The following is a 23,101-nucleotide window of genomic DNA, read 5'->3' on the forward strand; positions in this document are numbered from 1 at the left end:
TACTGATTATATCAGAGAGTTCACAATACTGATATTGTCTTTCAATGACGACTGTAGGTGTATTGAAGATATCGACTGCTAGTAATAATATGTTTGTTGTATTGATATGTTTCCAGCAGTGATCGGTGGGGATATATATATCATTTGACCAGTCACAACCTACGTAGCAGCATGACTCTACGTGGCTTGGGCTACACAGAGTCATGCCCCTACGTGGATGTGACCTCAATAACAAATGCATTGATCCTTAACATAATAACATATGATACTTATGAAAGCCGATAGTCATCATAATCGGCTCTAAGAATCTCATGTTAGTTATGGACGTTATCATAAGCCACGGCAATATGAGATACCGTTTCAATTTCAAACATGATTGGGTGTTATTACAAATACAGATTTGTGGGTTAAAAGATATACAATCAGTTTGGATATCATATTATATTAATTTTGACATAATAAAAAATAATTATATATATATAGACACACACTATATCAATCAGATTTCATAATCTGACAGATGCCATATCTCCAACACTCCCTCTTAGCAAGGGAGGATATAAACAACAAAACCATCTCACAAAACGCTAATCTGAATTTGTACAAAATTTGCAATCAGTAATATCAACTATATGATATTTGTCAATCTCATATTCTTGTGGCATGTGCACTAGCATCAAGTTCATGATGCCTACCAAAAGAATATGTTATACCCTAAAGGATGTGTTATCTGATCTCTAGGACAACTTAATGTAGTCCATCATGATAACAAGTCAAGTTATTGTTAAGATCGTCACTCGTCACCTTTCATGACATTATCCACATGTGCAAAATAGTAATTCACTTAACATTTAAAAAATATAAATCAATATTAAATTTAAACATAATTGAGACTCAATCTCAGGAGTTACAATTACATTTTAATCATACCAATTGAGAGAGGTTTGGTAAATATGTTGGCAGTTTGTTCATCAGTGTTGATGTACACCAACTTGAAGACATTTCTATCCACCATGTCCTTGATGTAGTGATAGTGAATCTCAATATGCTTTGATATGTTGTGAAAAACAGGATTTACTGAAAGTTTTATACAACTTTGATTGTCACAATGTAAAACTATAGGGTTCAAGGATTTTCCAAATAATCCAACCAATTACTTCCTTAACCAAACTACTTCTCGAGCTCTCATCGAGGATGCCATGTATTCTGCTTCAGTAGAACTCTGTGCAACTACGAATTGCTTCTTGCGAAACCAAGATATCATTGCAGATCCTAGGTTGAAACAACATCCTTTAGTGCTTTTACGATCAACAAAGTTGTCGACCCAGTCAAAATCTAAATACCTTTGAAGTTGTATTTCAACATTGTCATCCTTTAGACTGTATCCAATGGTTCCACGCAAATATCTTAAAATGTTTTTAGGTGGTATAAGATGAATTCTCTTGGGATCATTCATGAAATGACTCAATGCACTTTTTGCATAACAGATGTTAGGATGCGTATTCACCAAATACATTAATGAACCAATTATTTGTATATAGAATGAGAGATCTATAGATTCAGACTCAGATGTATCACTTCTAAGCTTGTGAAGGTTTGTCTTCATTGGTGTAGATAAGGGTTTATAGTCCATCATTCCAAATTTGTTCAAAATGTTAATAATATATTTGCCTTGATTTAGGAAAATAAAGTTTTCCGTTTGCCACACTTCTACTCCCAGAAAATAGTGCAGGAGACCCAGGTCTTTCATATCAAATTCGGATGCAAGGTCTTGTTTACATTTTGTGAAGAGATGATCTTCTCATGTTATTAGTAAATCATCAGCATAGAGAACAAGTATTAACATGTCACCATTCAATACTTTGAACTATATATTTGGATTTGCTTCATGTTTGGAGTATCTTAGTTTGGTAAGGTAACTATCTATCCTTTCATACCATGTCATGGGGCTTGTTTAAGGCCATAAAGAGATTTCTTCAATTTACACACATGGGAGTTTTTGTCATGGATAACAAAGCCTTCTAGTGTCTCTAGGTATACTTTCTCGTCAATAACACCATTTAAGAATGTGGTTTTCAAATTCATTTGATGCATCTTCCATCCTTTAGATGTAGCAATGACAATTATAGATCTTACAAAGGTATATCGAGCAATAGGAGTGAATGTTTCTTCATATTCAATTCCAGCCTTTTGAGAGAACGCTCTTGCAAAAAATCTAGCCTTGTGTTTTTCAATACTACTATTTGGTGCATGTTCAATTTTAAATAGCAATTTAGAGGTGATAACTAATTTATTCTTAGGTCTAGGTACGATGTCCCAAACATCTTTTTTAGGATAGATTGGTATTCCTCAATCATAGCGTCTTTCCAAACTTGGATTATTAGGGCTTCTTCAATATTTAATGGTTCATATTTGATGAGCTCAGTTATAATTGCAACACAGCATGAGTGATTTATTGTTTTCTTACTTTCTCTAAAGATTTCTTCAAGGGATACATTATTTTCTTCGATCATCTTCCTTGCCCATAGTGGTGTTTTCCTGTTGAATGAAATCTCAACATTTTTAGGATTAGATTGCATAGGTTTATAATCTTCTGAACAATTCTCCCTCTAAATCTCAACAATATGGTTGTCATCTAATTCTGAGGTTGGTTCATCATTTGATTCTTCAATATTTTTAGAAATCTTATATGCAACATCTTCTTCAAATTTAACATCTCTACTAATTTTAGTTGTTCTTTGTTCTGGAATATATACTATGTAGGCTTTAGAAGACTTGCTATAACCAACAAATATACCTTACTTTCCTAAGGGTTCTAGTTTGGATCTCTTCTCTTTGGGAACATGAATATAAACAGGACAACCAAAAATTCTTTAGTGACTTAAGTTTGGTTTGTTTCTTGTAAAGGCTTTGTCAGGTGTTATATTCTCTAGAACTAAGTGAGGGCATCCTTTTTGAATGTACACTATCGTATTCGAGGCTTCCGCCTAGAATGTTGTGTGAAGATTTTGATTGTGCATCAACGCTTTAGCAGCTTCAGTAACGGTTATGTTTTTCCTTTCTGCTTCTCCATTTTCTTGGAGATCATAAGCTATTGTATACTCCCCCTTAATCCCAACAGGAGTGCAAAATTCTTTGAAATTTTCAGAAATGTATTCTCCCCCACAGTTTTATCTCAGAGTCTTAATGTCCTTTCCTGTTTGATTTTCAACTAATGCTTTAAACTCTTTAAATTTCATTAATACTTCATTTGATTCGCTAAGCTTTAGAACATAAATCCAGGTTTTTCTAGAGTAGTCATCAAGAAAAATCATGTCATACAAGAATTGCCCCTAGTGAGGGCATTGACAGTGGACACAAATTAGATCGAATAAGTTCTAGTACAAAACATGGAAATTGATCCTTTAGAGTTCTTTCCTGAAGCACATCCATTGCAAGTTCCAACATGTTCGGTTTTAATTTAGGTAGAGGGTAGTGCAAAAAAATGGAGGTGTCCTAACCTTCTGTGCCAAATTTCAATAGATTTGGAAACATCATGATTTAATACTTGGTTTTAAGTGTTACAAAGTTTATATAAACTTTCATCTCTTAATCCTATAGCAATTGCATTCTTACTGTTAGAATTCTTAGGCCAAGATAGAATTTTATCTTCTAGAAAAGTGACACGGCACCCTAAGTCTACTAGGGCAAAAATGGAGACCAATTTTCTCTAAATGCTTGGCACAAATAATACATTTGTTAGATGTAAGGTAACTCTGGTTTTTAATTGTATTGAACAGGTCCCGAATCCTTTCACTGAAAAGGTGGAGTTATCCCCTATTGTGACTTCTTCAATTCAGTGTCCTTCAAAGGTTTCAAACTGCTCTCTAAATCCAGTTATATGTCGAGATGCACTACTATCAATTATCCAAGTATTCCTGGTAGTGTTTAGCTCACTTGATAAGGCTAAGAACACTAGATTTTCAACTTCCTTGACTTCAGCTATAGAGGCATGAATTTTGTTTCTCTCTAGGTAGTACATGTGAGTGTGTCTGAATTTATCACACTTGTAGCATTGTATTTTAGACATATCTCTCCTCTTGAAGGTTTGTTTAGGGTTATTTTCCCCCTTTTTTGTCTAAAAATTTTCTTCCTTTCATTGTTGGTCTTTATATGTAGGGCTTGTATTTCCCTCTATTTATCTAGACATATTCCTCTCATAATTAATCTTGATTCTTCTTGAGTGCAGTCATTCTTAAGTTGATCAAATTTAGGAAGTTTTGGTCGTGCATTGATCCCTTGAATAAAGGGTTCTCAAGAAGTTGGTAACACATTTAGGACTATTAAGGATAATTCCTTTCCGTCTACATGATATCCAATAGTTGATAGTTGATCCTTTAGTTCCATAATCCTCATAAAATATGACATGATTGTTTCCCCTTTATTCATCTTAATATGAAGGGTTGATGTTTCAAGGTGAGAACCTTGCTCATATTATTAATTTCATGTGTTTGAAAGAGCCATAAACATTTGATATGCAGTTTCCATTTTTGATATAGCTGGTAGTATATGATCCTTCACTGCATCTATAATGACTTTCATGACTTTTTTGTCATGCCTTTTCCATATGGTTTTATTTGGTTCACCGTCCAGTACGGTTTTATTTTGTTCCACATGATTCTATTTCGAGTTCCCAAAGAATGATCATTATTCTAATCCTCCATGATATGAAGTTTGATGCACCTTCAAGTCTATCTTCTAATTTGACTCTGTTCACCATTGTTACTCTTTAGAATGGTTTTGATGTAAGTTTGGATTTGATACCATGTTAAGGAATTCAAATCTGATATAGAGTTTAATAAATTTTATTTCTTCCAACTTAACTTACTTGAGTATGATTCTGATGTGAATTAATAATCTTGAAATTACTTGATGAGATACTTTACTAATTATATCATAGAGTTAACAATACTGATATCGATTTTTAGTTATGACTTTTGGTGAATTTAAGAGATCGATTGCTGGTAATAATATGTTCGTTGTATTGATATGTTTCTAGCAATGATCCGTGGGGTTACATATCTCTATATATATTATTTGAACAATCACACCCCACAAAGGGCCATGACTGTCGTTGGTAAATCCTGTGTAGCCGACAGGGTATGTGTCAGGATGTATGTCGTCGGTATCGGGAAGGTTCTTATTATGTAGCCAACGGACCCCTTTGGGAAGGTTCCTCGGGATGTATATATACACCCTTCGAGTAATCATTGTAATCATCAGAATCATCATAAGCATAATGTAATATCTTTGGCGTATGCCAATATAGAACGGGTTTTTCTTTTTAGATCCATTGTCTGTATGCATTGATCTCTTTACCCGTACGGTAAACATTTGGTGCCGTTGCCATGAACCTGGAAGGAGGGAGGAATGAAGATTAATGCCAAATCAACTTAACAAGGATCGAAATAAAATAAAGGGAAAAGATGGAATACGTACTACGTAGGAAAATTTAATCTTGGCACAACAGGCTGAATGCAAAAGGAGGTTTTAGAAGATTGCTGATGGACACTGAAGCTCTGAAGAATTGTTGGAAGAGACTCGACAACGGGTGGAATTGGTGGAAGAAGCAAGGGAAGAGTTTTTGAGCCTGTATTTGCTGAGGGAAGAGAATCCAAACGGAAGGGAATCGACTTGCACAACTCAGAGTGCCGAGGGAGCACGAGCGTGGAGTGAACTCTTTGTCCATGATACACTTCCATAATGGATAGATTTGCTTAATGGAGAACCTTCTTCACCAAAAAGCACAACTGTCTTAGGTGTCAAAGTACAAAGCGTTGGCGTCGAGATACAAAGTGTTGGTGACGGAGTACAAAGCGTTGGCATCGGGATACAAAGCGTTGGTGCCGGAATACAAAGCATTGGTGCCGAAATATAGAACGTCAGCGTTCCTACACATCCAGTAGTAATGGTAGGACCAAAAGAAAAATTGCCAAAATTTGGTGGTGATGGAGCAGCCGATCCGATCTGACATTGTAAAACATGACAAACAATTTGGAGGGCGAATGGCATAATAGATACAAACGAATGGGTCTGACAGTTTCCAACAACCTTAAGGGGTGTTGCAATTGATTGGTTTGCCGATGCAGATCCTCAAAAATTAACCACTTGGGACAACCTTAAGGAGTTTACTGCCGAATTTCAATTGCTCCACAACGACAATGAAATCGTAGCCGAAATATACAATACAAAACAAGGGAAAAATGAAATAGTCTGAGTCTACACTAGGAAGTTGAAGGACTTGATCAACAAAATGGAGAATAAGCTAGCTGATGGGTTACTGAAAAGATGGTTCATTGAAGGCCTACACCTGAAGTTGCGAAAGAAGATGAAGATCGTGCCGCCATCGTCATACACTAAAGCGTACAACTGAGCAATGAACCCGGAAAATGAGTAGAAGAGGAAAAAGAAGAAGAGTAGCTCGTCTGATTCAGATGACGATGCATCTTCCAAAGAGGAGAGCAGCGATGATGAAAAAGGCAGCAAGAAGGTCCGCCCCCTCCAAAAGGATATGCTTCGGATGATGAAATAATTCAAGAATATGCAGAAGGAGACCAAGGGAAATGAGCTATGGTGCACCGAGTGCAAGAAAGAAGGCCATACGAAGGGGTCCTGTCCGAAGGACCAATTTTGCAAAATTTTCCAAATCATGGGACATTCCACAAAGGAATGCCCTTTTAATCTGAAAACAAGGGGACCTTAGCAAGTGTTCCTCACATAGGAGGCTTCCGCATTAGGGAGCAGGAACACCAGTACGGAGGGTGCCACATCGGGAGGATACAGAAATAATCGGCAAGGTCAAAACAACGACAACAATAATAATGGCAGTAGGAGTCGAATTTAGTACGATGCAAACAGCCGGCCCATAGTTCAATGCATGTAATTTGTGGGGCCACTTTTCCCGTGACTGTACAACGGCAAACAAACAGAAATTATTATGTAGGTGGTGCGGACCTGGCGATCCTGAAGATGCCGTGCATGTAATTTGTGGGGCCACTTTGCCCGTGACTATACAACGACAAACACACAGAAATTATTATGTAGGTGGTGCGGACCTGGCGATCCTGAAGATGCTAAGTGCCCAAAGTCGGGAGTTAATTTGATCACCGTTGGGACGAATGAAGAAGAGGTTCTGGCCATCACATAGAAGCAAGCAAACGTGTACCCCAACCCGACGGAAGAAAAGAAGAGATTGGAGGAAGCACGGGCAGAGATCTAAAAAACAACATGGGGGAAAAAGCACATCTAAAGGACACTACTGGTACCTCCGCATGGAACTGCGCAAAACAGAACATCGTACAACAAATATTACAAACTGAGGTACCCGTCAAAATAAATGATCTGTTGCTCACTATGCCTCAACTCTATACAACACACAATGAATAGGTTGAAGTTGAATGTCTACCATGAAAGAAATAACGCACCTCCATGGACGAACAATTGAGAAAAGAACGATTGTAAATACTATATATATGTAAATATTGTACATATGTAAGATAAGTAAGGACAGAGTTAATCAAAAAAAAAAGAAAAAAAGGAGAGGGCAAAAAAAAGGGATCATTGTACGGTCAAGTGACTGTATGGCAGCTGAAGGAACCGTACGGCAAAGTGGTAAACACCATACGGTGTTTTAAGTGTCCACCGTACAGTATACCCTTTCGGTGGTCTAAGTATCCCTGTGCCTTCAATAAGACTGTATGGACTTTTCCAGATATCATGGTACGACATTTTGGAAGTACCGTATGGTATCAAGCACCACCATACATAAAATCCACCGTACGGCAAAAGCAAGTATAGATATACCGTATGTAGCCAAAGCAAGGGAAAGGAAAGCAGCATTAATGTTAAGTGTATTTTGGCAGCCTCATTCCATACGGCATCATAGTCGCCAGTGTTCAATGCAGGATATATTAAGTGTCGTACGGAGAATCAATAAAAGGCAGGAGATGAGTTCACTGTACGACAATATTCATTTCAATACGGAGCTAGAGAAAATTACTATGCAACGTATGGCTAGAAAGGATAGAATACCGAAACAGTACGGCATATGCTAATAACAACCGTACGGCCAAGCATGGTTATCTTCCATACGACGCCAAGGAAAAGCAAGCTTATAAAGGCATGACGGTACGGTGAAGGTGAAGGTGAAGCAAAGACCATATTCAGCAAGACACAGAGTACCTATGTATGGGCATACTCAGGCACTTGGGTTTTGCTGACATTTTCTGGTGTAGCCATACAACAAAAAGAAATGGAGGAAGGAGGTTTTCTAAAAAAAATTAAAAATAAAAAGTCGACAAATAAAAAATGTTCAGAATGCATAACGAACGATGCCTAAGGGAAAGACATAAGTAGGTAGTAAAACATCAGTGGTTGCTAGAAATAGTGTGGGATTAGACGAAAACCACAAAAATAGTGTGTTCCATGCAGTTTTACTAGACCACAGTCGGTGTGGTTATCAATTGTGGGAAGTGTGACCAGTTGATGAGACCTGGAGTTGTTGCAGGCATAGTGTGCCACAGGTGGAGAGATCACAGAGCGAAACAAGTCCCTGGCAGAGTTGGTGCTCATAGAGAGAAGACGAGCAGAGGCTAGGCAGGAAGCTTGGGAGACGACCGAGAAGGCTTGAGAGGAGATGGCCGACCAACTTGCCACCTAGCAGATTGCATGGGAAGCAGAGCGGGCCGCCCTGTTAGCACAACTCGAAGAAGCTGCACGAGGGAAGCAGCAGAGCAGCGTTTAGTAGCAGCACTTTAGGAGGACTCAGCGAAGAGGGCTCATGATCAGAAAGAAGCCGAGTGCCAAGAGGTTGCATTGATGCTGAAAGAAGTTGTGGAGGAGAACTCTTAGATCAGAGCTGATTTGAAGGTCCGAACGAAACAAGTGTATCAGCTTCGACGCAGCCGGTCTTCACAGTCTGAGACACAGCCTTTTGGTTCATGATGTCTATATCTATGTTGTTTTTATGAATAAATGTAGTTAGTTGTTTCTTTGAGTTTTATTGTGTGGTCGTTCAGAGATGACTTTTCTTTTTGGGGGGATGATGTCGTTGGTAAATACTGTGTAGCCGACAGGGTATGTGTCAGGATGTATGTCGTCGGTATCGAGAAGGTTCTTGTTGATATTGGGAAGGTTCTCGTCGGTATCAGGAAGGTTCTTATTATGTAGCCGACATCATGTATGTGGCCGACAGACCCCTTCAGGAAGGTTCCTCAGGATGTAAATATACACCCTCCGGTTAATCATTGTAATCATTAGAATCATCATAAGCATAATGTAATATCTTTGGCATATAAGAATATAGAAGGGGTTCTGCTTTTCTGATCCATTGTCTATATGCATTGATCTCTTTACCCGTACGATAAACAATGACTGTACGTGGCTTGGGCCACGTAAGGTCATGACCCTACGTGGATGAGATCTCAATACAATATGCATCGATCCATAACATAATAACATACGATACTTATGAATGCTGATAGTCATCATAATCGGCACTTAGAATCTCATGTCAATTATGGATGTTATTAGCACAAGCCACAAAAAAATGAGATGTCATTTCAATTTCAAACATGATTAAGTGTTATTACAAATACAGATTTGTGTGTTAATAGATATACGATCAGTTTGGAAATCATATTATATTTATTTTGACATAATCACAAATAATTACATATATCTATTATGTCAATCAGATTTCATAATCCAATTGATGTTATATCTCCAAGAGTGAAGGCAAACCAAATCCACACCAAACTTGATATAAATCATAGCTCTTATTAGACACCAAAGATAGCTAGCAACAATGTTACGTGTTGGGTGCATATTTTGCAACTGACAATTTATACAAATTTAGTTGCAAAATAGGGTTACCAGCCATAGCATCTGATACAAAGTCTCTCCCGCCTTAAAGGAAAGGCTCCCCCTTTTCACTATTCCTTGGATCAACTAAAGGTAAGCAAGAAATTAAGAGATATTTATAAGGGTGTTACCGATATTCTTTCCTTGTTTCAGGAAAAAAATCCACTTACTCGCGATGTGGGTAATGGGAAAGCTTGATCTCTTTAACTACACTTCTATCTAACAGCGATACTTGTTGGGTGGATATTTTGCAACTAGTAGTTTGTTCAAATCCACTCGCAAAATAGGTAGACTAGCGATAACGTATGAGACAGTCTCTCCTACCTTAAAGAAAAGGCTCCCCCTTCTTGTCATTCCTTGGATCAACTCAAGGTGAGCAAGAAGTTGAGAGATTTGTGAGGGGTATTACCAATATTATTTCCTCTTCACTTTTAGAAAAGAATCCACTTACTTACGAAGTGAATAATTGGCAAGATTAAATCTCTAAACTACACTTCTATCTAATAGCTGGAAATGGTGATACCGATAAACCAACACCAACTCAAAGGCTCATTGGAAGTGTAGTAGTTTAGCTTTAGGTTTTATTTTAATCTATTATGTAAGAATAACCTCTACCATTGGGGTGCAAAGACTTCGAAAAGTAGGGAATTCTAACTATTTTTTTTAATTGAGAAGGCAATACAAGCTATAGTCAAAGCTTCTAGTCTATGTATTACCATAACCACTCCTAGTCAAAGCTTCTAATTTGCGCTATCACAATTAATTCCTGTCAAAGCTTCAAATCCAATTGCTTCCTTAATCCACTTTTCCTCCAAATTGGTACTACACAATCAAACTTATGCTTGCATAGGTTTGGCAAAGCTTTCTTGTATACAACAAAACATGATTTTTACAATGGGGGGGTGGGGGGTGTGGGTGGGTGCACTTCTTAAATAGGAAAAGAAGTGAGAAAAAGGAGAAAAAAGTGGGAGCAACTCAACCAAATTTGACCTAGTCTAACTAGGAAAGAAGAATTATTGAATTACATGTCTGAAGGACATGTAATTGGATTACATGCATTTGAGTTACATACAATTGGATTACATGCAATCCATCTTTTGCATCTACAAAGCTGGAAAATGCTTGAAGAAAACATGAAACTGTTAATTTTGAATGAATCAATCCTGTAGACTATCAGCAAAAGTCTTGTACTTCGTGATGATCATGATTCCTATATTCTGCACCATTGCATCCTCTTTGATGAGTTTCTTGTAGAGTGACACATTCTGGAGTCTCTAACACTTTGAAAACCCTCTCGATGGAGTCAAAATGTAAACTCAAAACAACTTTCCATCAGCACCTTTAACTACCTTTTCTTTTTGAAGTAAAGTGCTTGGCACATTCCCACACAAAGAAAAATTCTCACATTGGAAAAATGGAGACCAAATGAATTACTACTACTTTTGATTCGAAGCATGCCTTTTTGACAAGGTGTCTCTATGCTTTGAAGGATTTCTGACATTTTGAAAAGTGCGTCGTAACATGAACATGAAAACATTTTTCAGTGAGATTGGATCCATGAAAACTTTAGGTTTTGAGCTACAATGATGAATCCATGAGGGATGAGTGTTCGAAGTATGGATTAGATACTTACGCAACACATATGATGGCTGAAAATGAACCGGAAAGCACATGTGTTTGGGCAAAAAGGGCCAAAGTCGGACTCTCAAGGATGGATTGCATGTGAGCAAAGATGAGCTTTTGTCGGTATGGCCAAGAATGCAAGTTGGGATGCATATGGATGTGTGCAAATGACGACTTTGGCATTTAATAGTGACCTTTTACCGAAATCAGGTTCTCTAGAGGTAATCACATGTGGTAATTAATTGAGGAAAACATGTCATTGGGTTCGGAGGATGAAAATATATGTAAATCAAAGTTGATGTAATTGCATACATAGAAAAATGTACGTAATATGCATTGACATGAAAAGGTGAAATGTGAAAGCATGTGGATGCACTTAGATTCTTGGGAAAAATTCTTCAACTTTAAAAAAAAAAAGCAAACCAGACAAGCAAGCAAACAACAAGCAAAACTATGCACAAAACTAAAAAAATACCTTTGGTTTTTTACTCAAACATGACAAAATATCAAGTTAATCTCCTATATGCAATTTCAAAATTAGAATTCTGGGAAATTCCAAGCATTTGAAAATAGAAGTTTTCATCTTATTTAAAGGAAATTAGCAAAATACATGGCATGTTTTTGGATAAATGTACAATGATAACCCAAAATATGCAGCCAAATAGGAAAGGTTTGAAAACTTCAACTTACTTGGAGCTCAAGGAGCCAAATGTGGAAGATTGAGGGGTTTGAATGAATGACTTTCATCCAAATTTGAATTTCCAAACAATTCCTTAACTATTTCAATGCTTGCAAATGTGATCTCCCTTGGTCAATGCATGAGGTATTTTGGATGCAAATGCGAAAAAATGTGATCTTCAACTGTAGAACAAGATTTTAGTGTGCAAGGAACATTAGCAATAAGAGAAACATTCACAAACTAAAACTAAGTTCACATATATGCTTAGACAATGAAAGCAAACAAGAAATGCAAACCTCAAAAGAGAAAACATTCCATGCTTTTCTTGATTTTGTAGATGCGTCCTTTGATGTGGATGTATGCTCAAGATGCTCAAAGTTGCTTCAATGGTGGATGGGTAATGGCAAATTGGTAGCTTTGTGAGCTCTCAATTTGACATTATAAGGGTAAGATTGATGGCTTTGGTTCTCAAAATAGCATCGTAACTTTAGCTCAAAGATTGTTGATTCAAATGGCTTGGGATGGGATTCAATTTATAGGCTAAGGGCTTGAGGGATGGAGGGCTTAGATGCAAGGATGGGGAGATGGTTAAGGAGGGCTAAGATGCACTCAAAGGGGAGCACATGGATTGTGCTTGTTTAGCACCAATGGAAAGGTGACACTTGTCACAAGGAGGATGAGTGTGAGAGGGTAGGGTAAAGGGTTGGTTAAAGGCATGATGAGTGGGGTTGAGTATGTAAGAGAGATGTAAGAGGAATGAGTGTGGAAGAGGGAAGAGTGTGGAAGATGGATGTAAGAGTCATGAGTGGGCTTGTAAGAGTCTTTTATGGTTTGTAAGAGCACTCATGACTTGGTGGTTGGGATTTTTGAGGGGAGACTTTGATTTGGTTTAGGAAAGTCTTAAACTTGTTTAAGAAATGTGACAACATTAGGGGGTGGATTAGGCTTGGGTTTAGGATTAGATTAGAGATGTTAGAGATGTGCAAGTGGATGGCATTAATGAGGGTGGGTGAGTTAGTGGCTAAGCTAGTTTAGTATGGGTGGATGGGGTGGATTAGGCTAAATGGAGGATTAGGGATAGGTTAGGGGTTTTTGGATTTGAGGATTTTATTTATCAAATAGATTTATTTAATAAATGGAGATTTTTGGAATTAGATAGAAGAATAGGATTTAATTGATAAATGATAGGTTATTTGATTTATCAATTAGGACTATAGATGATTAATTAAATTAATCAACTAGGGATGGCAAAGGATTAATTAAATAAGAATTTAATTAATGATGCCTTTAGAGATAACTAAATAGGATTACTAAAGCGGTGTAATCAAATTTAGGTGTCTACAATTCCTTAACTATTTCAATGCTTGCAAATGTGATCTCCCTTGGTCAATGCATGAGGTATTTTGGATGCAAATGCGAAAAAATGTGATCTTCAACCACTTGTATGCAAAATGTTTTCAGAAATCACCAAATATAGGGATGTTTTTGGGACAAAATGTGCCCTTCAATGCAAGAATATGAATCGATTTTAGCAAAGAATGTAAAAGAGTGATCTTAAATATCAAGAATGTGGATTGAAAAGTCAAAATGCCTCCTAATAATGTGCATTCATGAGCTGGAAATGCTGAAATCTGGGCACTTTTGCCAAAACCGTGATCTTCCTTGGAAAGAAATGGATCATTTTTGCAAGAAATGTCAATGCCAAATGCAAGAATGTGCATAGAAACTCAAACGTCCCCACTTAAACAGATTTCATGGATTGGAATGGATAAATCTGGGTGTTTTCATCAAAAGCTTGCCCTTCCCTTGCATGAGCATGGACGTTTTTGGCCTCGGAGGAAAAATCGTGGACTCCAATAGCAAATGCACGGTTGAAAAGCTGAATTGCACTCTATGGAGGTATTTGCATATTTTAAAATAAATGTATTATGGTTATCACTGCAAATTGCATTCTCCATAAGCTTTTACATGTTTTAAAATGTATGTAAATAGAAAAGAATACAAATCGCACTCTCCATGCTCCATTACATATTTTAGAAACACATAATATGTAATATACATTGTGTGTTTTCAGCCTGGAAAGGCAAAATTGTGGTCTTATGATGCTTTTACATGTTTTAGAATGCCAAATCAAACTCTCTCAAGGGCATTACATATAACATTTTAACATGTAAAACACCATTTCCATGCAAATCGCATTTTAGGATGACCATTGCATATTTTAGAAACTTAGTTTTTTTTGTCTAAGTCCATAAAATGACTCTTACGTGCAAATTGCACACTCAGGAAGCAATTACATGTAAAGGAGATTTTCCATTCAAAGTGAACTCTAGGAAGTCCATTACATGCATTTCTAGTTCAAATCGCACTCTAGGAATGCCTTTACATGTAATTGACATGTAAGTTGAGTTTGCACAACTTAAAAGACCAATTAAGCACATGTTTAATTGAGTTTTGAAGAAATAACACTTAATTGGGTCAAAAACAACATTTACACTATAAAAACGAAAAACAAAAAGGATTTGACAAAAGCCTTCAGTAAAAGGACTCAATATACCAATTGGGGTTGATTGATCAATATTAGCCAATTAAATAATGAACGAACACAGAGGAGTGTGAAACTAAATTGAAAAAGTTTTGTACTATTACCTACAATTTGTGGTGACAAAATGCAGAACAACAATATTGATACCAAACACCAACTCAAAGTTTGATTGAGAGTGTACCGGCTTAGATCTTTATCTATTTTATTCTAATTTATAAAAATGACTATGAAGCTCACAGACCTCTATGCAATTCTTTTATAGCAAATTCTCTACCATCAGGGCGTACGGACTTTCACAAGTAGATGATTTCTGAGCTATAATTCTAACAAATTGCATGAATATAATACAACGAAGCAAACTAGAGTCACAACTTCTATTTTGTGTCACAATAATTGCTTCTAGTCACAACTTCGAATTCAATTGCTTCTTGTACTCATTTTGTTCTAATTACTTCTACTTACTTGGAGCTCAAAGAGCCAAATGTGGAAGACTGAGGGGTTTGAATGAATGACTTTCCTCCAAATTTGAATTTCCAAACAACTCCTTGACTATTTCAATGCTTGCAAATGTGATCTCCCTTGGTCAATGCATAAGGCATTTTGGATGCAAATGCCAAAAAATGTGATCTTCAACCACTTGTATGCAAAACATTTTCAGAAATCACCAAATATAGGGACATTTTTGGGAAAAAACGTGCCCTCCAATGCAACAATATGAATAGATTTTTGCAAAGAATGTAAAAACGTGATCTTAAATATCAAGAATGTGGATTGAAAAGCCAAAATGCCTCCTAATAATGTGCATTCATCAGCTGGAAACACTGAAACCTGGGCACTTTTTGCCAAAAACATGATCTTCCTTGGAAAGAAATGGATCGTTTTTGCAAGAAACGTCAACGCCAAATGCAAGAATGTGCATAGAAACTCAAATGCCCCCTCTTAGACAGATTTCATGACTTGGAATGGATAAATCTGGGTGTTTTCATTAGAAGCGTGCCCTTGTCTTGCTCATATGAACATGGACATTTTCGGCCTTGGAGGAAAAATCGTGGACTCCAATAGCAAATGCACAATTAGAAAGCTGAATCGCACTCTATGGAGGTCTTTGCATATTTTAAAAATGCATGTATTATGGTTATCAATGCAAATTGCACTCTCCATAAGCTTTTACATGTTTTAAAATGTATGTAAATAGCAAAGAATAGAAATCACACTCTCCATGGTCCATTACATATTTTAGAAACATGTAATATGTAATACGCATTGTGCATTTTCAGCCTGGAAAGGAAAAATCGTGGTCTTAAGATGCTTTTACATGTTTTAGAATGCTAAATTGCACTCTCTCAAGGGCATTACATGTAACATTTTAATATGTAAAATGCCATTTCCATGCAAATCGCATTCTAGGATGACCATTACATACTTAAAAACTTAGTTTTCTTTGTCTAAGTCCATAAAATGACTCTCAAGTGCGAATCGCACACTCAGGAGGCAATTACATGTAAAGGAGATTTTCCATGCAAAGTGGACTCTAGGAAGTCCATTGCATGCATTTCTAGTGCAAATCGCACTCTAGGAATGCCTTTACATGTAAACATGTAATTGACATGTAGGTTGAGTTTGCACAACTTAAAAGACCAATTAAGCACATGTTTAATTGAGTTTTAAAGAAATATCATTTAATTGGGTCAATAATAACATTTACACTATAAAAATGAAAAACAAAAAGGATTTGACAAAAGCCTTTAGTAAAAGGATTCATTATACCAATTGGGGTTTATTGATCAATGTTAGCCAATTAAATAATGAATTAACACAAAGAAGTGTGAAACTAAGTTGAAAGAGTTTCGTGCTGTTACCTACAATTTGTGGTGAAAAAATGCAGAACAACAATATTGATACCAAACTCCAACTCAAAGTCTGATTGAGAGCATATCGACTTAGATCTTTGTCTAGTTTTTCTAATTTATAAAAATGACTATGAAGCTCACAGACCTCTATGCAATTCTTTTAAAGCAAAATCTCTACCATCAGGGCACACAGACTTTCACAAGTAGATGATTTCTGAGCTATAATTCTAACAAGTTGCATGAATACAAGACAATGAAGCAAACTACAGTCACAACTTCTATTTTGTGTCACAATTATTGCTTCTAGTCACAACTTTGAATTCAATTGCTTCTCGTACTCATTTTGTTCTAATTACTTCTACTTACTTGGAGCTCAAGGAGCCTAATGTGGAAGATTGAGGGGTTTGAATGAATGACCTTTCCTCCAAATTTGAATTTCCAAACAACTCCTTGACTATTTCAATGCTTGCAAATGTGATCTCCCTTGGTCAATGCATGAGGCATTTTGGATGCAAATGCCAAAAAATGTGATCTTCAACCACTTGTATGCAAAAAGTTTTCGGAAATCACCAAATATAGAGACGTTTTTGGGAAAAAAAGTGCCCTCCAATGTAAGAATATGAATTGATTTTCGCAAAGAATGTAAAAACGTGATCTTAAATATCAAGAATGTGGATTGAAAAGCCAAAACGCCTTCTAATAAAGTGCATTCATGAGCTAGAAATGCTGAAATCTGGGCACTTTTTGCCAAAAACGTGATCTTCCTTGGAAAGAAATGGATCATTTTTACAAGAAATGTCAACGCCGAATGCAAGAATGTGCATAGCAACTCAAACACCCACTCTTAGACAGATTCCATGACTTGGAATGAATAAATCTGGGTGTTTTCATCAAAAGCGTGCCCCTGCCTTGCATGAGCATGGATGTTTTTGGCCTTGGAGGAAAAATCGTGGACTCCAATAGCAAATGCATGGTTGAAAACCTGAATTGCACTCTATGGAGGTCTTTGCATATTTCAAAATGCATGTATTATGGTTATCAATGCAAATTGCACTCTCCATAAGCTTTTAAATGTTTCAAAATGTATGTAAATAGCAAAGAATACAAATCCCACTCTCCATGCTCCATTAGATATTTTAGAAACACGTAATATGTAATATGCATTGTGTGTTTTCAGCCTAGAAAGGCAAAATCGTGGTCTTAAGATGCTTTTACATGTTTTAGAATGCCAAATCGCACTCTCTCAAGGGCATTACATGTAACATTTTAACATGTAAAACGCCATTTCCATGCAAATTGCATTCTAGAATGACCATTGCATAGTTTAAAAACTTAGTTTTTTTTTTTTGTCTAAGTCCATAAAATGGCTCTTAAGTGCAAATCGCACACTCAGGATGCAATTACATGTAAAAGAGATTTTCCATGCGAAGTGGACTCTAGGAAGTCCATTACATGCATTTCTAGTGCAAATTGCACTCTAGGAATGCCTTTACATGTAAACATCTAATTGACATGCAAGTTGAGTTTGCACAACTTAAAAAACCAATTAAGCACATGTTTAATTGAGTTTTGAAGAAATGCCACTTAATTGGGTCAAAAATAACATTTACACTGTGAAAATGACTTGACAAAAGCCTTCAATAAAAGGATTCGTTATACCAATTGGGGTTGATTGATCACTCTTAGCCAATTAAACAATGAACTAACACAAAGAAGTGTGAAACTAAGTTGAAAAAGTTTAGTATTGTTACCTAGAATTTCTAGTGACAAAATGCAGAACTAACAATATTGATACCAAACACCAACTCAAAGACTGATTTAGAGTGTATCAGTTTAGATCTTTGTCTAGTTTTCCTAATTTATAAAAATGACTATGAAGCTCACAAACCTCTATGCAATTATTTTAAAGGCAAATCTCTACCACCAGGGCGCACAGACTTCCACAAGTAGATGATTTATGAGCTATAATTCTAACAAATTGCATGAATATAAGACAACGAAGCAAACTACAGGCACAACTTCTATTTTGTGTCACAATAATTGCTTCTAGTCACAACTTCGAATTCAATTGCTTCTAGTACTCATTTTGTTCTAATACACATACAAGATGAACATAAATAAAAGATAGTAAACTCAAATTGTAATCACAGCTTCCAATTTAATTCACTGCAATAGCTTCCAGTCACAACTTCAAATTCAATTGCTTCTTTATATTCACTTTTCTTTCAAATTTGTACTAAACAATCACAATTATGCTTGCACAAGTTTGGTAGAGCTCTCTTGCATATAAAAAAGATGATTATTTACAATGGAAGGCACTCCTTTATATAAGCAAACAAGTGAGAAAAAAGAAGATAAAAAGGTGGGAGAAACTCAACCACCTATACTAAGTTGAACAAGAAACAAGATTTATTGGATTAAATGACTTTAGGTACATGTAATCGGGTTACATGCAAATAGATTACACACAGCCAATCTTCTGAATCTACAAAGATGAAATTATACTTGAAGAAAATATTGATTCTGAATGAATCAATTGTAATGTCTGCATTTTCGGTGAGTTCTTGCAGTGGATCCAATCAGTTCAATATAGTGATCCTCGCGAGCTAAAAAGGTGATTTGGTGGGGGTCTCAATTAAGGATTTACTATTTTAAGTAAGTCAAATTCAGGTAGTTACCATATTTGGCAGTGCAGATGGTGGTGTTGGCAATTGGTCGGCGCTTGCATTGGATGAGGCTTTTTATTGCATAGTTCATATTTATTAATTATTTTATTAAAGTTTAATTATTATAATAGCACTTTATTATAATAATGTTATAAAATGATGTTGTGTTGGTGAAGCTTCTAAAGTGAAGTTGCATTTGGGAAACTTTGTGCCCTTTTTTTTTTGTCTTGTGACGTTTTCTAAGGTTGGTTTGTGCCCTTGCTGAAGTAAAAGGGTTGGGAGCTAAGTAGTGCTTTGTAATTCATAGTTAGGGTATTATGAATTAGTATTCTGCAAATTGTTGCATCCCTACTGAAGTATAGTGAATTCGTTAATTTGTCATGTCCCCAAAATTTAATGTAACAATTTAATTAAATTAATTAATTAATTGGTCCCAGAATTTAAATAATATAACAGAAGGGCCTTTAATTAGTTACTTTAATTAATTAATGAGGGGCCCAAGTTAATATTATTTGTATTTCTGGTTCTAATTGATTTAGTATATCTCGGACCCATTTTTATTTTAATCGTTTTCATAGGTGTTGTCGTCGGTTATCTTTGTAAACCCTTGGGAGTTCGTCCGAAGGGTATTTAAGCACGGCGTGTAGGTAGTAGTTGATAGGGATTTGGATTATTTCTTTGTACTGCGAGTTCCTATTGGAGTTTAGTATTGTTCGCCATTTTGGAGGTGAAAGATCTTCCCTGCTTGGCTGAATCCAGTTTTAGTGGGATTCAACCCTCACCCTACTCCATCTTTGCATTATGTGCTCGAATCTAGCAGGTTTGTGCATTATCTTTGTTTGCAAATACATATATCTGTATATCTGTGATTGGTTTTCAATATTTGTATTGGCATTAATTGGCATTCCTGGTGAATACATTCACTTTGTTCTAGCATCTCTGAGCGCAACTCAATCCATCACCTGATGGCCCTCTACGACTTTCGTACCACTCCATACTTCTTCCAAACTCCACCGTATGGACTGCACTTTGAAGTCATACGATCGCCCCATCCATTATTGTACGGCTCCCTGTATTAACACATCACCGTACGGTCTCCTCTCGTCATCGTACGGCCTCTCAACCCTTAATTGTATGGCCTCTCAAAGTCAACCGTATGACCTCTCTACTCTTGCTACCGTACAGCTTCAACTACCACCATACGGCCTCCTACACTCTGTTTGGCCTGCTCTAAAACTACAATACGACCTCAACACTACCATACAACCCTCCACATTGTGCACCAAGACTACCGTACAACTTCCCATTGTGCATTTTGACAAATACTTGATAGGTTAGATCATGTTGGAAGGGAAACAAAACATTACATAACTGAGATTCCATCTATACATGTGGCTGTGGAGAATGCAAGTGGGTTGAAAAATTGAATCTAGATGAATGTTATTTGTTTTGTTGTTGAGGGTTTGTCTGAAGCTGAAGTTCTGAATTGTAAAGCAAATTTAATCACTTCTCCTCTATGGCTATTGTTATTAAGAAGTGGACAAGCTTATTGAGTAGGTTTCGAGCTTTGGGTGGAATTCAAGACTGAATTTCTTTACTGTGTATACTTGCATTCTTGGCAGGGAGTTCAGATTGATTGTCAAAGGGTTGTTGTTGCATCTCCAAGCAGCAGATTGTCATTTACAATGACGTACTTATGCTAGGGAAGGCTGCATACAATTTTGAGGGCGAGCATAGCAATTTCCTAAGACCTTTAGAAATTCTACCTACCTGCGATTCATTGTTAGGATTGCAATTTGAAAATCGGGGGCCTGCAATCTATAATAGATGACTATGATTTCTCCATCTGGACTTGTGATTTGATTAGGGAAGTTTGTAAAAGGGTTGCGACCAAGATTGAGAGCAATGCATTTGGGTTTGAAGGAATCTAGAAGCTTGTTCATTGAGGCTGGGCAGAAGTTTTGCATTTATATTCCTTACTATCAAGCTAACAAGTTCCTTGTATGCAAATTTCAATTCAGAGCAAGTCCATTTCAGTGTTATCTTTATTTCAATTAATCAAATTGGCAAAATTAGAACTTGTTCTTGTTCTTTCTTGGCATTGCATTTTCTTAGATGAATACATATATTGAAGAGCAGATTCGGATACCATTTTTGTTGGACTTGCGAGATTTGCGAATAGAAATTTCGCCGGAGTAGTGCAAGTCAAGGTCGACTTTTTGGAGTACAATTGTGCCCCGGGGTAAGATTGTGCCCTGCTATCAGGGTCAAGGTCGACCTCCCTTCAAAAAGACAAAAGATTTTCTGGGTTTTCTCTACCTCAACATTTCCAATCTGGAATAGATTGCAAAGATCCCCAAAACTGCATACAAATATCAGAAAACAACACTTTCCAGATTCAAGATTAGTATTTGTCTTTTATCTATTTTAGGATTTAAGCACATATCCCTCATGATAGAAAGATGATAAACCCCCCTCTCCCTATTTTCCATCACATGATCCATTTCTGCATTGATCACTTTCTTGTGCTTAATCAATTTGGATCATCACATTGAAAATAGGGTTAAGAGAGAATACCTTATTTTCTTTCTATTCAATTTGATTATTAGATTCACATCTAAGGAGTATTGATTCAATTAGTGATTGTTTAACAATCGACTCTTTTAATTAATTATTCAATAAATTTACTGATTAGATGTTTATTATAATTAGGAGTATTAATTATAGTTCAATATTAAATTTCATAATTAGAGGGGGTATTACACCCCGACAGGCATTCAAGATGCAATGGACCCTGTGTTTAGTAGAGCGGCTACTAGTTCTATTTGTAGTCTTGATGATGGACTCTCCACATAGAGACATGTAGATGTGTCAGTGCCATTGGTGGACAACAACACTAACATTTAGTAAGTTGAGGATTCTAGAGTTGTTGCAGAGGATGCAATGGACCCTGTGTTTAGTAGAGCGGCTACTAGTTCTATTTGTAGTCTTGATGATGGACTCTCCACATAGAGACATGTAGATGTGTCAGTGCCATTGGTGGACAACAACACTAACATTTAGTAAGTTGAGGATTCTAGAGTTGTTGCAGAGGGTGTGGAGTAAAATGTTGCAATCACTAACGCTAAGTGTTCAGACTCTTTTGAGGAAGTAGTTGTTATAGGAGACTGTGTGGAGAGTGTGAGCTCTGCTATATATGTCATTTTTTGTAGTATTGATTTAGAGTAGGAGACAATTGTCTCTTCAGGTGGGACCGATGCATGTATGGAGCCAACCAGCTGTGATGTTTGTGATATGGGTGAGGCAGTTGCTTCCTCAGGTGGGACTGACGAATGTATGGAGCCACACAATTGTGATGTTGATGATCTGGGTGTTGGATCATGCTCTAGCATTATTGATTCATAGCTTGACATTAAGTCATGTGATAGAGCATATGTTAGGAGATGTGGATACAGAGAGTATGGAAATTTCTAATGATTTGTTGGATGATACTATGAGTTGTACTATATATAATCCCTTACCAAATATTGGGTAATGACTCAAAGGAAGTTTTGGATGGGTCCCAAGATTAGGATTTACAACGACTTTCTATTGAGGGGGAAGTAGAGTCATGTGAGGAGTGCAATACAACATGGTCTTCAACTTCTTTAGAGGAGGTGTTGGTTGAGGTATCAAGTAGTTGTATCTCAGTTGTAGTGGTGCGCGAGGACAGTAACACATGCGATAAGTAGTTTAGATTCAGTCTCTTATCATAGTGTAGTTAGTGAACAAAGAACTCGCATACAAGTCAAGGGTTACAGAGGCATCATGTGTCTAGTCAATTGAAGGTGAGTGACAG

The 23,101-nt window shown here is 36.7% G+C and overlaps 1 protein-coding gene across 5 annotated transcripts in view; it reads right to left on the reverse strand.

Moving 5' to 3' along the window:
* The window catches only part of LOC149552426 (S-adenosyl-L-methionine-dependent methyltransferases superfamily protein), a 323,723-nt gene that overhangs the window by 49,363 nt on the left and 251,259 nt on the right, over positions 1-23,101 (reverse strand). The window lies entirely within an intron of this gene.

Source organism: Cupressus sempervirens, chromosome 6, assembly GCF_028749045.1.
Source record: "Cupressus sempervirens isolate cs-2001-9-10 chromosome 6, ASM2874904v1, whole genome shotgun sequence".
In the NCBI taxonomy this organism is placed as follows: Eukaryota; Viridiplantae; Streptophyta; class Pinopsida; order Cupressales; family Cupressaceae; genus Cupressus; species Cupressus sempervirens.